Source organism: Mus caroli, chromosome 5 (assembly GCF_900094665.2).
Source record: "Mus caroli chromosome 5, CAROLI_EIJ_v1.1, whole genome shotgun sequence".
NCBI lineage: Eukaryota > Metazoa > Chordata > Mammalia > Rodentia > Muridae > Mus > Mus caroli.
This window is the reverse complement of record NC_034574.1, coordinates 117,208,500-117,223,046: the sequence shown is the minus strand read 5'-3', so window position 1 is coordinate 117,223,046 and position 14,547 is coordinate 117,208,500. Positions and strand designations below refer to the sequence as shown.

Genomic DNA, 14,547 nt, shown 5'->3' with positions numbered 1-14,547 from the left:
GTGTAAATTAAGTTACCGACATTGGCCTGGGGACATAGTCTATGGTGAGCATCTGCCTATATCGTGTGTGAGGCCCTAGGTGTAGTGTCCAGTGCAGCAACAAATGAGCAAATTTTATATTTTCTTTAAAGATTAAGAAAGATCAGAAACATGTCCGTATAAAAATTTGCCCACGAGTGTTCACAGCAGCAGTTCCCTAATCTCCAGTGCCGTCCAGATGTCAAACGGCAGATGCACAGAGAAGCGGAGCGCGTGCTCTCCATTCAGCAGAACGTCATTCAGCTATAAGACAGAGTGAAGTCAGCTGGGAATAAGGCTCAGAGGCAGAGGGCTTGCCTGGCATGGGTGAAGGTTTGGGCTCAGTCACAGGCACAGCAAAAAATTACATCCAAAATTTTAAGTCATTAAACAATGGTGTACTGACACATGCCACGGTCTCTGAGAACACAACCCTAGAAGAAGAAGCCAGACTAGAGAGGGCCGCATACTGTATGACTCCACTGATGCAAACTGTCTAAAACAGGCAAATCGGCACAGACAGAAGGCAAATTAGTGGTCCCGAGGGGCTGGGAGGGGGTAGAGTGAATGAGCAGTGACTCTCATGGGTACTGGGTTTCTTTAAAGAGGGACCTGAGCGTTGCAGATTTAAGATAGCATGATGACCCTGCCACCTTGTGAATAGATTAATAAGCACGGATGATAATGGCCGGATGTTTTCAGAGGGTGAGTGAGCTTTGTGCCATGGTAAGGTACATGCAAATTCTGAAAAATTAAGTGACGCTGCTTCACATTCCAAGGCCCTGGAAAGGTTTGCTTTAGAGCCACCTGCCGTGTGTGCCATCCTCTCTACCCATTCTGCAGCCACCTGCCTCAGTCTCCATGTCAACAGGGGTGGAGACAGAAGCACTGGCTTCGGTCTCACTACCCACTCTTAGCTGCTTACAGCCGGGGCCAGCCTGAGGCACGCGGACGTCTGGGCAAGGGAGCTACTTGGCACCCCATCAACCCGGTATTCTTTAAGTGTTTGTTTGACATTTATTTAGTGGGGCTGAGGGGAGACTGATATTCTATTAATGGAAACCGTATAGAGAAACAGATTTGCTTACCAGTTCCTTCCACTGAAACAGCACCAGGGTTTAGAAAACTTTTGAGGGAGGCAATTCTGACTTTGCCACCTTCAGTCTCTCAGGCAGGCTTGGTTTCCGATTGCTGTCTTCTCTCCCTGGCAGTTCTCTGCATCGTCGAAGGGCATTCTAGAGGTTTAACTTTAAAACTGAAGGTAGCAAAGTGTTTTCTTCTTGTTCCTAGGAATAGCTGCTCACACGCTGTATCTGAGTATTGACTGGGGCTCCTGGGGTCATTGGCTACACATATGTGGAACAGGCATGCAACAGATTTCAGCAAGGGGGTGCTCCACTTCACCCTGTGTATGTTCCGGGTCTTGGGAGGGAACTTGGATTGTCCAGTGACATATTTTTGTTTCATTCTAACAGCTCTGAACACCCTGAGTTCTGTTCCACAAGTGATTGTCTGTGAGGCCTGCTGGTTAACCTGGTGCTTCATGCATCTCAGATCTCCAGTGGGTTCGGGCACGCAGCACCCCTCTTTGCTTTTTTTTTTTCCCAGAGTGCTTCTTTCCCCTAGTCTCTGCTGGGTGAGTCACCGTTGTCCTTTTCACCCATGGAGAGTCAGGTAGAGTAGAGGGACTTGCCTGACAAAATGGGCTCACCACCAACGCTCAGCACACACCCCCGATTTCCCTTCCCATGAATGTGGGGACCTTGCATGATGACCTCGTAGTTGTTGGGAAGGTTGGCGGTGAAAGCTAAGAGTCGGGATGGTATAGTTCCGTGGAGCTTGCTGAGCTGTGGCATCAGGTTCATGTAGAGCGAACCGGGCAGCCTGAGTATCTGCCCTTGCTGGACTCTGGGGAATCTGGGGTGTTCTGCTGCCTCAGGGGTCAGGAAGGTATGAGGATGTGTGAACTAGCACAGGGGTCAGAGGCAGAACTGCCAAGGAGGCTGTGTTTCTGAAGGCCAGCCCCCAAAAGTTGCTCGCTCCCTCACCATGGTGTTCCCTAAGGTGTAGGAGGGGCAGTGTGGGCGGTGTGTGAAGAGCGCCGTTCCCTCCAGCCACACCTCCCACTGCTGTGCATCACTGGTTCTCTGCACGTCCCCATTCCCTCTTTCTCTCCTCTGACTCTTGCTGGCTGTGCTGCCCACTGGCAGTTGATCACTTTGTCATCCTGGTCCTCCATTAAACATCCCTTGGGTTTTACACTTACCTCTGTCAAGACTGCTTGCCCTCACACCCACAACTGGTGTCTTACTGGTCCTGGTACCTGGCCTCAGCCTTTGAAGTAAGACTGTCCTGAACTTGGCCACTGGTTCCTGCACTGTTTCAGTGTCTGTAACCTGCTGGGGAACTGCAGGGCACGTCATTGGAAGGGTTCCTAGATAGCTGCCTGTTTCCAGTACATAGGTGCAGGCACAGGGAACAGGCTCCTAAATGTGTTTGGCAGGAAAAGACTAGTGTTGAGCTGCAATGTGGACCAGGGCATGTTGCACTTCTTGTGGCAGCCCTGGGTTGGACAGCGGCTTCTTTGGTACTTGCGACTCCGTGAAAACCTATTTCTTTAACTTCCTTATTTATTGATTATTTGTTTGTTTGGTTAGTTTTTTTGTTTTGGTTTGGTTTGGTTTTTTTCGAGACAGGGTTTCTCTGTATAGCCCTGGCTGTCCTGGAACTCACTCTGTAGACCAGGCTGGCCTCAAACTCAGAAATCCTCCTGCCTCTGCCTCCCAAGTGCTGGGATTAAAGGTGTGCGCCACCACCACCTGGCCCTGGTTGGTTTTTCAAGACAAGGTTTCTCTGTGTAGCCTTGGCTGTCCTGGAACTTGTTCTGTAGACCAGGCTGGCCTCGAACTCACAGAGATCAGCCTATCTCTACCTTCAGAATGCTGGGCTTAAAGGCATGCACCACCATCCCCTGACCTAATCCTCTATCGTTCCTATCTTGTTTTGTGAGCTCAGTTCTGGCCTGTGGGTACTTGGCAGAAGCCAGCATCTGTTCCTTCTGTGTCTAGGTGAAGGGAGTTTAGGCTCAGTGCAAGGCTGGAGGCCACCTGCATCCAACCAAGTATCCAGCCAAGCATCTCCTGACTCCGTCCTGCTTTCCCTAGTTTTCCAGTTGTCCCCATCCCACCCCCACACTATGGTCTGATGTCCTCTAATCCTAACAGGGTCCTGAGTGAAACGGTTAGGCTGGGAGCCAAGAGTCCTGGTTGTATATAAGCAGGCAGCTAGGTGAGGTTGTCAGTCTCATTCCTGAGTAGTGTTTCTACCTGGGCAGGCATACCCATCTCTGGTTCTGAGATAGACGCTCCCTCCCTGAACGTCTCTATCAGGCTTTGTAAAACAGATACCTCCCTCCCTGTCATTCATACCCTTCGCCCCCTTTGCTCCACAAAGGCTTTGGGTCTGATATGGCTCAGGCCGAGGCTGACTCCGCCAGAGCTCCCCATTGGTTGGCACAGAGGGACAAGGAACTCAGGTGGCTCATCTCCTCTACCTTTGGGTTTTTTCCTGCAGGATGCTGGCACATGTGTCTTGGTCCCTGACTCCCTTCTGTGGACACACTGATCATTCCTCCTCCTGTGGTGGAGACGTCGCGAGGGAGCTGCTCAGATCTACAGGTAAAGACCAAGTGCTGTGCAGTGCCCAGCTTCCTGCCCAGCCTTTAAAGTCTGTGGGCTATTGAGCCTTTGACGTTTCTTTCTCCCCTAAAGACCTTTCTCATCGCTGTGGTAAACAGCGACCCAGAGATTAAATGAAATACTGTCGTTAATTGGGAAGGAATTCTGTCTCTGGAAACAGCCGCTGTCCCCCCATCCCACACAGAGCATACCAAGGAGGGTCTCTGCTGTTTGTTCTCAAGGTTCTGTCTGGGCTCCCTGCTCCAGATGACACACATGGGACAAAGTCAGCAGGAGTTCTGATTGAAGGTACCCTCTTCCTGGGCTCTGGGACCCCAGTGACCTTCTGGCTTCTGTGGAGAACCAAGACTGGGTGGGGTGCTTGCTCACCCTGTTGCCCACAAGCTGCGCCAGTCACCCAGAAACTGGTGTCCGTGTGTTTTCTCAGGCTCTGGCCCTCTGAACCTGCTCTGTGTCTTGGCCATTTCGTTTCATGGACAGCGTCTCCTCTGACCTCCTGCTTGACGTGAGAGCCGCTGGTGGCCCGTCCAGGTGGTGAGCCGACTTGGCCTTCCTCCCCGACTTCCCACGGACTCTGCTTTCTGAACCCCCGTCAGAAGGCTTGAGCTGTGGGATTGCAGATGCTGCACACTCCTTCTAGGGAAGAAAGCCATGAGGGGAGGAAGGCTTACTGGCTCCAGCCTCCTTGTGACCATTGGACCTCCATCTTACTTGAGGGAGCTGAAGGCTCAGGTGTTAGATTCAGTCGCATCACTGGCCAGCAGCAAGCAGGCTTGACATCTGTTCCGACTTGTGACCCGGCGCACACAGTCCAGCTTTTCAGATGTGATGCCTGGGCCTTTGGGTCCAGCCTTGACTTGCTCCCAGTTGCCTCCCTCTGGGCCCCTTCCTCACTGGGAAACTCCCAGGGCCCGGGCCTGCGGGGCTGTGGGGCTGTGGGGCTGCCTCTGGCTTCTGCTGGCAGGCTGGCACCTGGGGCTGTTCTTTTCTCTAATTGCTCATTTTCTTCACTTGCCAAGAAGAGGCCTCCAAGTGCTAAGGAGAGTGTGGTGCGTTCCGGGTTTTTGTTTTTCTGTTTTGTTTTTCCTTCACTTTCTAAGGTGTCTCTGCACAGGAGGAGCTATGGGAACAGTGACATCAGAGCACGCAGCCCCCGCTCATGGCTTCTGTGGTCAGGGCTGAGTCCCATGCTTGCCATGTGCTAGTAGAGTTGGCCTCCAGCGTGAGGCAGAGTCCCTTAGAGAACCCTGCCCCACAGGGCCTAAATGTTCATGTCATCTCTTGGTGCTCAGAGAGACCCTTGCCCCTGCTTTGGCTTGGGGCCTCTACTTCCTGTTTCCTTTCTCACAGGAAGGGGCTCTTTCCTGTTTAGCAGCTGCCATGCGTGAGTTTGCACAGGTGACAGCCTCACAGCCCACCTCGCCCGGGGTCCTCAGTGATTTTCCCTCATCACTCCCGTACCCTGCAAGCGTGTATCAAGTACTCGGTGTACATTAGGTGTATTGTGCGTGTTGTGCCAGCCTGTAAATGCAGAAGGCGGGGGAGAGGGGGTTTACTATTGCAGGTGCCAGGGACGCAGCTGTGCACAGAGCAGACAGAGCCCCCGTGCGAGCAGTTTGCCTCCTGGTGCATTCTGTGCTGTACCCATGTCCTGAAGTCTCCTCTACACACTCTGTTTGCCAACTTCCTGTCTACCTTCCTTTCCCAGCCCATTTCAAGTACTTCCGTGTAAGCCCCCACCCCATACTAGCCCACCCTTCCTTTTCTTACTGTCCCAGCATACTGCTGTACCTCTGATAATATTAGTGTCACCATAAGCTCTGAAGCATTTGTGTGTCTGTGTGCTGTCAGGCTGAGGGCCCTTTAATGGGTGAGCCTTTGTACCTCTCCTGCCCCCTCAGCCTGTCCTGCAAACCCAGATCTGGAGAACAGCAGGCCTGAATGGGACGATCACGTTTGCTCACAGTGAGCCTCTGAGCTGTCCTGGGAGTTTGTAGTCACTGATAGGCACAGGACTCTGAGCAGAGAGCAAGTCTCTGGGTAGAGGGCAACCTTGTCAGCGGTACTGAGAACAGGAATGCCCACCCTGTCCTCTGCCAGGCCGAGGAAGGAAAAGGCCCAACAAACAGTTTATTTTTAGAGAAGTTTCTTGCTCCAGAGGAACTCCAAGCGCTTTCCTTCCAGAAGGGTGGTGGGCTGGAGGGCCGGGCAGAACAACTGGCTTGTTTCTCAGCAGCCTGGTATCTTCTGCATCTTCCTAGACTAGAGACTGCGTTACAGAGAGTCTGCCCCAAAGAGGGTCCCAGCTGGGGAGTCCATTTGCCCTGTGCAAGTTGAACATGCTTCATTCTGAGTGACCGGGTAGAGAACACTTAGTCTCGGTGACCTTGAGGCTGGAATGCAGCAAGAAGGGTCTCCCGGAACAGGCCTTCTTGGCTTCTTTCCGACATCCTGGTGTAGGCTCAGGCTGGGTGGGGTGCTTCCTGCCATTGTCTCCGTGACAGGCCTCAGCAAGGTCACTGTCTGCTGCAGAGGAAGAGGGCCTGGGGAGGGCCTCGGAGCACAGCAGTAACAGGTATAGACTCCAGACCTTGCTCTGGACCTGAGCTGAAGCCAGGACCTAGGCTGTTGTAACCTGAGTGGCTGAGCCTCTGGGGCCACAGCTTCTCGTCTCTCTTTGTGAGCAGCATGAAAAAATTGGCCAGTTTCTTCCCTTGGGTCTAGGCCACACTACAGCCCAGAACAGGAGAGGACAAAGCAGGAAGGCTCACTGGCACACTGGCACAAAGTAAAGGCACCAGGCTGGGGCTCCCGAGGGTCAGGAGCTTGTCCTAAGCTCTCTGCTCTCCTCAGTGCTGGTGGGAGAACTGGCTGAGATTTGATGTCTCAGCCATGCTGGGGCCAGCTCTGCATTTGCGCCTGCTGGCTTGTTCTGTCTGTATTCCTGCGATGTGATGGCCACTTGGACTCACATCCAGAAGTATACCTACTGGACACGGACTTTGGCCACAAACCTCCAAGGACTCGCTTTCTCTGACCACAGGCCTCTCCTCCCTGACATGCACTCCCCAAGGACAGTCCTTTTCATTCTCTTGGGGTCCTGTCTGCTTAGGCAAAGCACTGCTTCCTGCAGATGCAGATGCGCTGTATGTCCAACAAGGTAGCACGGTCTGCCTGGTGTTCCTTTCTCTCTGCTGCTCATGGTCACCTGTAAAAGCTTGCTCTGTGGTAGCCAGCTTTCTGTTACTGTGACAGATACCTGAAACAATCAACTTAGGGTGAGAGAAGGTTTGGGTTGGCTGATGATTTTAGAAGCTTCAGTCCATGACTGGTTGGTACTGATGCCTTTAGGTGTATGCTGGTCCACACTTTGTGGTGCTCCATGGAGCAAACCAGAACTCCTCCCTCAAAGCCAGGAATGACAGACAAGAGAAGAGAAAGGGGGTGGAGTCCTTTCTTCCCCTCTAAAGGCAAGTCCCCAGTGTTCTAGGCCCCACCTCTTAAAAATGCCTACGACCTCCCAATAATAACCCAATAGCACAGCTATTCAGGAAGTTGAACAAGCTGGAAAGTGAGGCCTGGGACTACAGCTTACTGGTAGAGTGCACATAGCACGTGTGAGGCTCTGTCAGAGGTGGGCTTGGGGAGGGCCTGAGGGACTGAGGCTATGTGGAACTGACTGGGTAGAGAGAGCAAGCAAAGGGAAGGACAGCAGGGAAGGCAGAGGTCAGAGAATAAGAAGGGCTTAGGTTATAAGAAGGGAGTAGGTTGGGGCTGGAGAGATGGCTCAGTGGTTAAGAGCACCGACTGCTCTCCCGAAGGTCCTGAGTTCAAATCCCAGCAACCACATGGTGGCTCACAACCATCTGTAATGAGATCTGATGCTCTCTTCTGGTGCATCTGAAGACAGAAGAAGAAAGGAGTAGGTTGGTGTTAAGACCCTGACCTTCACTTTGAGTAGTACGAGGCCATGAAAGCATTCCAACGTTGAGGGCCAGGATCAGCCTGTGGCTACACTGTTGCGATTTTGCTGGAGCCATGGTGAGAAGAAGCAGGAGGAACATGGGGACAGCTGCAGGAATGGGAGGTCTGGGTGCTTGGACCTAGGGGTGGGTGTTGGACTCTAGGTCTGTGAGGACCTGGGGCTGGAGGGACTCTGAGACTTTAATCCTCATTTAAATGAAGGTTCTTGTAGGAGACTTCCTGATCTGACTTTTACTGTAACCTGTAGGGAAACTGGAGCTCAATAAAGAAAGTTTCCTGTCCAAAGTCAGCCGGTTAGTGGCAGAGCCAAGCGTTGGACTCTCAGTCCAGTAGTTTGCAGCTGAGCTGAGTGGTCCCTTGAAGGAGGGCTGTGCAGGCTCGGGAGCCACAGGCAGAAGGGACGGCTGGCTCCACAGTGCTGTGGCTGAGCAGTGAGATCCGACAGTGCCAGCGGCCTCGGGTGGCAGCCTATGCTTGCTTGGCACGCCAGGCCTTCGGCAGCTCTCTCTGGGCTTCTGCCCAGGATTTTGACTCTAGTTGGACTGCACTGTTGGTGATATCCCAGGCCTTGGGCATATCAAAGCCAGAGTTCACAGTGTGCTTTCTTGAGCTTTACTGAGCTTCTGCTGAGGTTAGGACAGAGACCAGGAAGAGACCCTCCTGCCCTCCAGGAGCTGACAAGTCTTGAGACTGACAGGATAGCCAGAGGGGTGTGTGTGTGTGTGTGTGTGTGTGTGTGTGTGTGTGTGTGTGTGGTGGAGGTGAGGCAAAATGCCCATGTGTGAGGCATGTGCAAGATTATCAAGGGTCAGAGGATCACTGGTCTAAGGTATGAACCAGCCTCCATACCATCACCACCTCCATCTCCCCAGTGTGCAGCCAGAGCTCATGCCTGCCATGGTGGTCCGATTCGATCTGTGATAGATAGCGTCTGTTGTAGCAAAGGCAAGCAGAAGGCCAGCCGTGTCATTGAGAGCAGATATCACTTACAACAGGAAGACCTGCTGTGCTCTTGACGTCATCACTTGGCAGGAGGCGTCTGTGTCTCCTTGGCCTTTCTTTGGAAGGGGCTACGATTGGTCACAGTGGTTTGGGCACTCGAGACTCTGATTGACAGGCTTTGCAGTGGATAGGCCTGAGCCAGCTTCGAAGAGTAGGACCTGGTGCCCTCTTCAGACCTCCGCCGGAGGGCTACCTGGAGAAGGTAGAGTAAGAAGATCTTGTTTCTTTTCTCTTGAGGAAGTATGAGAAATGTATGAGCCTGTGGGCCAGAGTGGAAGCAAGTATCCAGTGTGATTCTCTTTTGTGCTGTATAACTTGGCCTGTCCCATTCCTAATACACAGACCATTGAGGAGTGGCGACATGGAAACTGCTGCCACTGACTGCCAAAGACTGTCCCTGGCACCTATCCTTTGCTCTGGTGAACAACCTGGCAGTCACAGGACACAGCTAAGAACATGGTTCCACAGGCAGGACAACAGGGCCAGGTACCAGGTCGTGCTGAGGCCCGGCCGGTCTCCAGGCACCTGTGTGCAACAAGCTTCTGGAAAGTCACTTGTTGGCGGCTTCCCGGGGACAGAGGGTGAGGGCCACAAAGCAATCAGAGACAAGCTTTCTGCCCTGAAAATATCGCTAAGAGGCTAAGCATAGTGGCCCAGGGCTATAATTGCACTCAGGAGGTTGAACTAAGAGAGTTTCAAGTTCGATGCCAACCTGGACCACTCTGGCTCCAAACAAAGTAAAATGAACTCCAGCAAACAAACCCAAAGACAAGTGCCCAGTCCAGAGGACTGCAGGGCTGTGAAGACACACCCTCCAACTCCCTCCCCATCCTCCCTCGTGCTGCAGCCCCTGCACAGACTCTTCCCTGCTGGCCTGCAGTATCTGATATGCTTTGCTCCGGGCTGTTTGGCCATTTCTGGTGGGACTCTCAGATAAAAACTGCTGCGCGAGAACCCCCTGGGAGTGTCTCAGACGCCCAAGGCTGGGTGCTGTTTCCCACACTGTGATAGCTTCAGGAGTTACTCTTCTCATGGCTTCTGTTTCCCTGAGAAAAAAGAACTGCCGACTTACTCCTGGACTCAGGTGTGGCCTCTGTCGGCCAGTCATGAGACCAGCATGAATGAAGTGTGTCCGGTGCTGGGGCCACTGGACAGGCAAGAAGAAGCAGGGCTGTGTTGTGAGGAAGAAGGAGGAGAATCTCCTTAGTCTGGGCCTCTGCCTCCTTGCTCTGTGGCACTTGTGATTCATGGAGCTGATGCCCCTGGGAGATGGGTCTCAGTCACTCCCTGATGCATCACTGTGGAGGAGTTCATTAAAGTACAAGTCAGGGAATGTACTGGTGGCATCTCAGCAGGGGACCGTCTGCATCACCAATCAAACAGGGCTGGCCTGTCGGATGTCCCCCTCAAGGCACATCTGATGTCACAGGTGTTCTTTTAAAAGCTTTTGGGTTTTTTTTTTTTTAATTAGCTCACAAAGTAATAGCTTTTGATTTTGGATTTTTTTTTTTTTTTTTTTTTTTTTTTTTTTTTTTTTTTTTTTTTGGCTGATTCTTCCCTCTCCGCAGCTTGCCTTCAGCTCTGCTCCCCACCCTTCTTTCTCATCTGTACTTTTCACAACGTCCCTCCTCACCCCCGACTCCCTGTTCTCCTTTGTTGCTGGAAATAATAGGCCTGAGGTGGGGAGAGAGGGGAGACAGGTTCAGTTTTTGAACTGCTTGGAAGGAGAGTTTAGACGTGAAAAAGATGGCGGCAAAGGAAGACCGAGACCACTCTCCTGGAGCCCAGCAGCGTTAGGAGGCCTTTAGCAAGCGCACCTCCAAGAACTTCCCTTTGTACAATGTGCTGGCTGATTTTGGCTCTGTGGCAAACTGCCTGAAACTCCTTGGGCAGGTCCCCTCAGCTCTCTGTGCCTCACTTTCCCCATCTGTGAGATGGGGCAGTATCAGGGTTTACAGTAAGTCCTTGTGGAGATTGAACAGGTAAAACATCTGTAGAGTCCTGGGACCAAACAGAACCCATCAGCTGCTGCGATCAGTCCGGACTCTGCCTGCCAGTGCTGTCTACAGAGCTGGCCTTTGGGGAGATACCTTTTCCAGGTCTCTCATTATGTAGACCTGGCCTGGAATTCTCTATATAGAGCAGGCTGGCCTTGAACTCACTGAGATCTTCCTGCCTCTTCCTCTCACATCCTGGGTTAAAGACATACCATCTCCATGACTGGCCCGTAAATATTTTTTAAAGGAAAAGGGGGGGGGGGCAGGGGCAGGGAGAAAGCAAAAGCAAAAAGCCTGGTGAGCTATAGCACTGTAGGTATGGCTGCCAGCCTACAAGCCCGAAGGTGGGTCTCCTCCCTCGCTGCTGGCTCTGTTGACAAATCTCAGCAGAGCAGCAGCTTCCCAGCCCAGTAGCTCTGGCAAAGCAGATTGGGAGAGCACCCAGCTCTGCCTTAGTCCTGGGCATCACCCTGGTTTGCTGCTGCCATTGTGTAAGGCCAGCTCTAGGTAAGCATGAGGGGTGGCATCCGTTCACGCTCTCATCTGGCTGGGCAGTGGGAGCCCAGTGAGGTAGAAGAATGTGCCCTCTGGGGTGAAGGAGGCAGATGCAGATTAGAGCTTATGATTCACAGCTGAAGAGGCCAATAGCACAGCCGAGCAGGAAGAAGACAGCTATTAGGGTCCTAAGGGGGGCAAGCCTCTTAGGCAGGGAACAGGCCATCTGGGTTTTGAAGAGTGCAGGTGAGTCTTACTGGGGGAGAAGGGGAAAAGCAGACAGAACCACACAAGCCAGTGTCTTTAGTACTCCTGTGTTGTTGTGTTCGGAGTTTCAGGAAGGGCCAGGTTGCTGAAGTGTATGGCTAGAGGGTGGCAGATCAGAGGCTGGACATGCAGCATAGGTGTCAGGAGTAGAGACGTTGACACCGTGGGATTCAAGGAATTCACTGTCCTTGTAACTGTCTCTCTGGTTCGTAAGTGCTTGCTACCAGCAGGTAGGAGCCTCACTTCTTCATTTATATGTTTCTGACCTTACTCTGGCTCTGCTGTGATGGGGCCTGTGGATGCCCTGCCCTGTCCTGCCCCGCCCCGCCCCACCCTGTCCACATCTTTAGCTCCTGGTTATGGTTCTTACCACCCCTGACATTCCTCTTGGCCTATTCTAGGCCTCTCCAGCACCCAGAACCCAGTTTCTCAGAGGGTGCCGTGCACCAGTCGCCTTTCCCCATGGAAGAGCAGCATTTGATATGGGACCACAGAGTACCGGGTGCTTGCCTGAAAGAGCCCCGAGTACAGTGCTGTTAGGTTCTGATCCATGTCTGCCTTTCCATTTTTTTGGATGGAGATGTTAGGCCTCCAAAATGCTGAGCCTTACCCACCATGTTATTGTCGGTAGTGTAGGGGCTTGTCCCCAAACTGAAAGCTGAGTCCCCTGGACACTGTAGGAGGGGCTTGGTTGGACACTGAGGTTCAAGAAGAGGATCAGGGGTCCTCAGTGCTCTGGCTAACAGCTGTCTGTGCATCTTCTTTCCACTTGAGGTTGGAAGGCACTGGGTACTCAGGAAGCCGGACCCAGTTTCCTCCTGCAAGCTCATACCAAGTTCAGTCTGAGGGTCAAACAGGAGGGCTGCTCCCCAGGGTAGTGGTGGCCTGCTTTCAGTGAGCCCAGCCTGCCACTGTAGGCCTCTCCTTTTCTGGGCTGGATGGTCTGCTCAGATTAGCACACTGACGTCAAAAAAGCGTGTCACCTTCGGTCTCCCCTCAGCCTGGCAGCTGTGATATATCAGTCTGGACGTGTCCCCTGCCTCACCACAGAGGGCCAAGGCCAGCAGGGAAAGAGGGATTATGTTGTTCCCATCTGTCTGCCCATCCCTATCCAGCTGTTTCCCATTCCCTACTGCCAAGTGGCAGATGTTGGGGTGAGGTCGGCCTGGGAGCTAGGGACTTGCCCATCAGCTTCACGTGAATGTCTTCAAGGCTATTTCTGGCCTTGCCATTATCCCAACGGCTTCAAGTGATAAATATAGACACAGATTGAAAAGCCCCAGTGGCAGGCAGGCAGGCAGCATTGGGGGAGCATGTGGATGGGGGCTCGGCTATAAATAAGTCTGCTGGAACACCTCCCCAGCCATGCCACCGCTGCTGCTGCCGCCGGGCCAGTGTGTTTGCGTGTGTTCTCTCAAAGAGACCCAGTCCCTCCCAACTCCCCACCTGAGCACACTTGTTCCTCTAGGGTGAAGGAGGGGTGGAAGGAGGTCCTGCTTAGGGAAGGGAACGGAAAGTGAGCTGTATGTTGGGAGCTGTAATAGCAGGTAAACTACTGACATTTTCTTCAGCTCCCAGTGACCACCGTAGAAAGAAAATGGCGAGTGACCCAATAAGCAGGTCCTAGAGACAGCCACATGATATGGGGAATAGATTATGCTAAGAATGGTGGCTCCTGTTCTTTTTCCCGCAGCTTTCAGTCCTCTGGTGCAACAGCTGGGCAGTGCTCCTGCTGGAGGCTACTGTGGACCTCATTTGGTGTCTTTTTTTTTTTTTTTTTTTTTCTGTTTTAGCCCTGCCCAGACCTCTTTGTGGAGCAATTTTATTTGCCCCATTCCCAAGTCCCCACTGCCAGCACCAGTGCCCAGGCCAGCACACCAGGTGATCCCAGTTTGGGCTGAGCTCCCACTTTCCAGATATTCCTGACCTGCAGTTATGCCCTTCACCCCGCCCCCTTCCTCATGCCTGTCTCCATCTTCCAGCCTTTCTCGGCATCCTGTGGTTCCTCTCCTTGTGCCTTCCCTTGTCTTTCTCCTCCTCTGCCTCCTCTCAGCCAGAAGCAATTATCTGGGGCTGCTGGATGGGAAGTGCTCTGTGCTCGAGAGATGCTTCAAGGCAAGGATCTTGGGGGCTCATCATCAGGAAAGTACTATGGCCATGTTGTCACCAATCATGGGAAGTGGCGTCCTGCAAACCACCTCTGTGGCCTCACTTAGCAAGGGCTGAGCATTAGAGCGTACAAGGTAGGCCTGGCAAGAAGTGGCAAGTATTAATCTTGTGTAAGTAAATGACGCCCTGGGTGTTACAGATCGCAGTTGTAAATGAGAGTAGCTTTGAGGGCGAGAACCGTGCTCCCCTTCCTCGTGTATTCTCTGTGCTGTAGGCCTTCCGGGGACAAAGGAGAGCACAGAACCACGGCATGGGACCTGCTACTCAGTTCCGAGCGTGCACTCTGAGCTCTCAGGGCTACTGCCAGGATGAACCAGCCCTGGCTTTTGTTTTCAGGTTTGTCTCTTGTTTTTAAGGTAATCTTGAGCCACAGGAGGGGACAAAGTTATGTACTTTTGCGATATCCATGACAACCACACTCTGTGGGAGCTGGGGCTTTGGGGGCTGACATCCGAACTGGGTCATAGAGAAGGCTGTGTTTGCTGCACACAGGTGTGGGGTTGGGGATGTAGGGGAAGGCATCCTAGGTGGAGGGAACGGCTTGTGCAGAGCCGGCGAGGCTGAGGGAGACACTGTGGCCCGTGTCTGTTTGGACAGCCTGGACTCTGTGGCTCCTGGTCAGGACTGTCAGGGGAGGCTCCATGTGCATGGTGAAGTCATCTCGGGATCTAGAAGGTTGAGGGGCTTTAGCCTGAGGCATGCTAGGTGTGCTGTCGTGTGTTTCCGAAGTTTCATTTGACTTTGTGTGTGTGACAGGTTAGAGGCAGAGGATTGGGGGCAGACTGGTGACATTACAATGTCTTTGCTGAGTACCTGGGAGATTTCTCTTCTCTTCTCTTCTCTCTTCTCTCTTCTCTCTTCTCTCTTCTCTCTTCTCTCTTCTCTCTTCTCTCTTCTCTCTTCTCTCTTCTCTCTTC

The 14,547-nt window shown here is 52.7% G+C and overlaps 1 protein-coding gene across 7 annotated transcripts in view; it reads left to right on the top strand.

Annotated features, from left to right (window-relative positions):
- Pitpnm2 (phosphatidylinositol transfer protein membrane associated 2) overlaps window positions 1-14,547 on the top strand; it is a 131,103-nt gene that overhangs the window by 29,403 nt on the left and 87,153 nt on the right. For all 7 annotated transcript variants that reach the window (XM_021163835.2, XM_021163830.2, XM_029477452.1 and 4 more), the window contains exon 2: window positions 3,592-3,695. The gene's annotated coding sequence lies outside the window, so the exon portion shown is untranslated. The remainder of the gene's footprint in view (window positions 1-3,591; window positions 3,696-14,547) is intronic.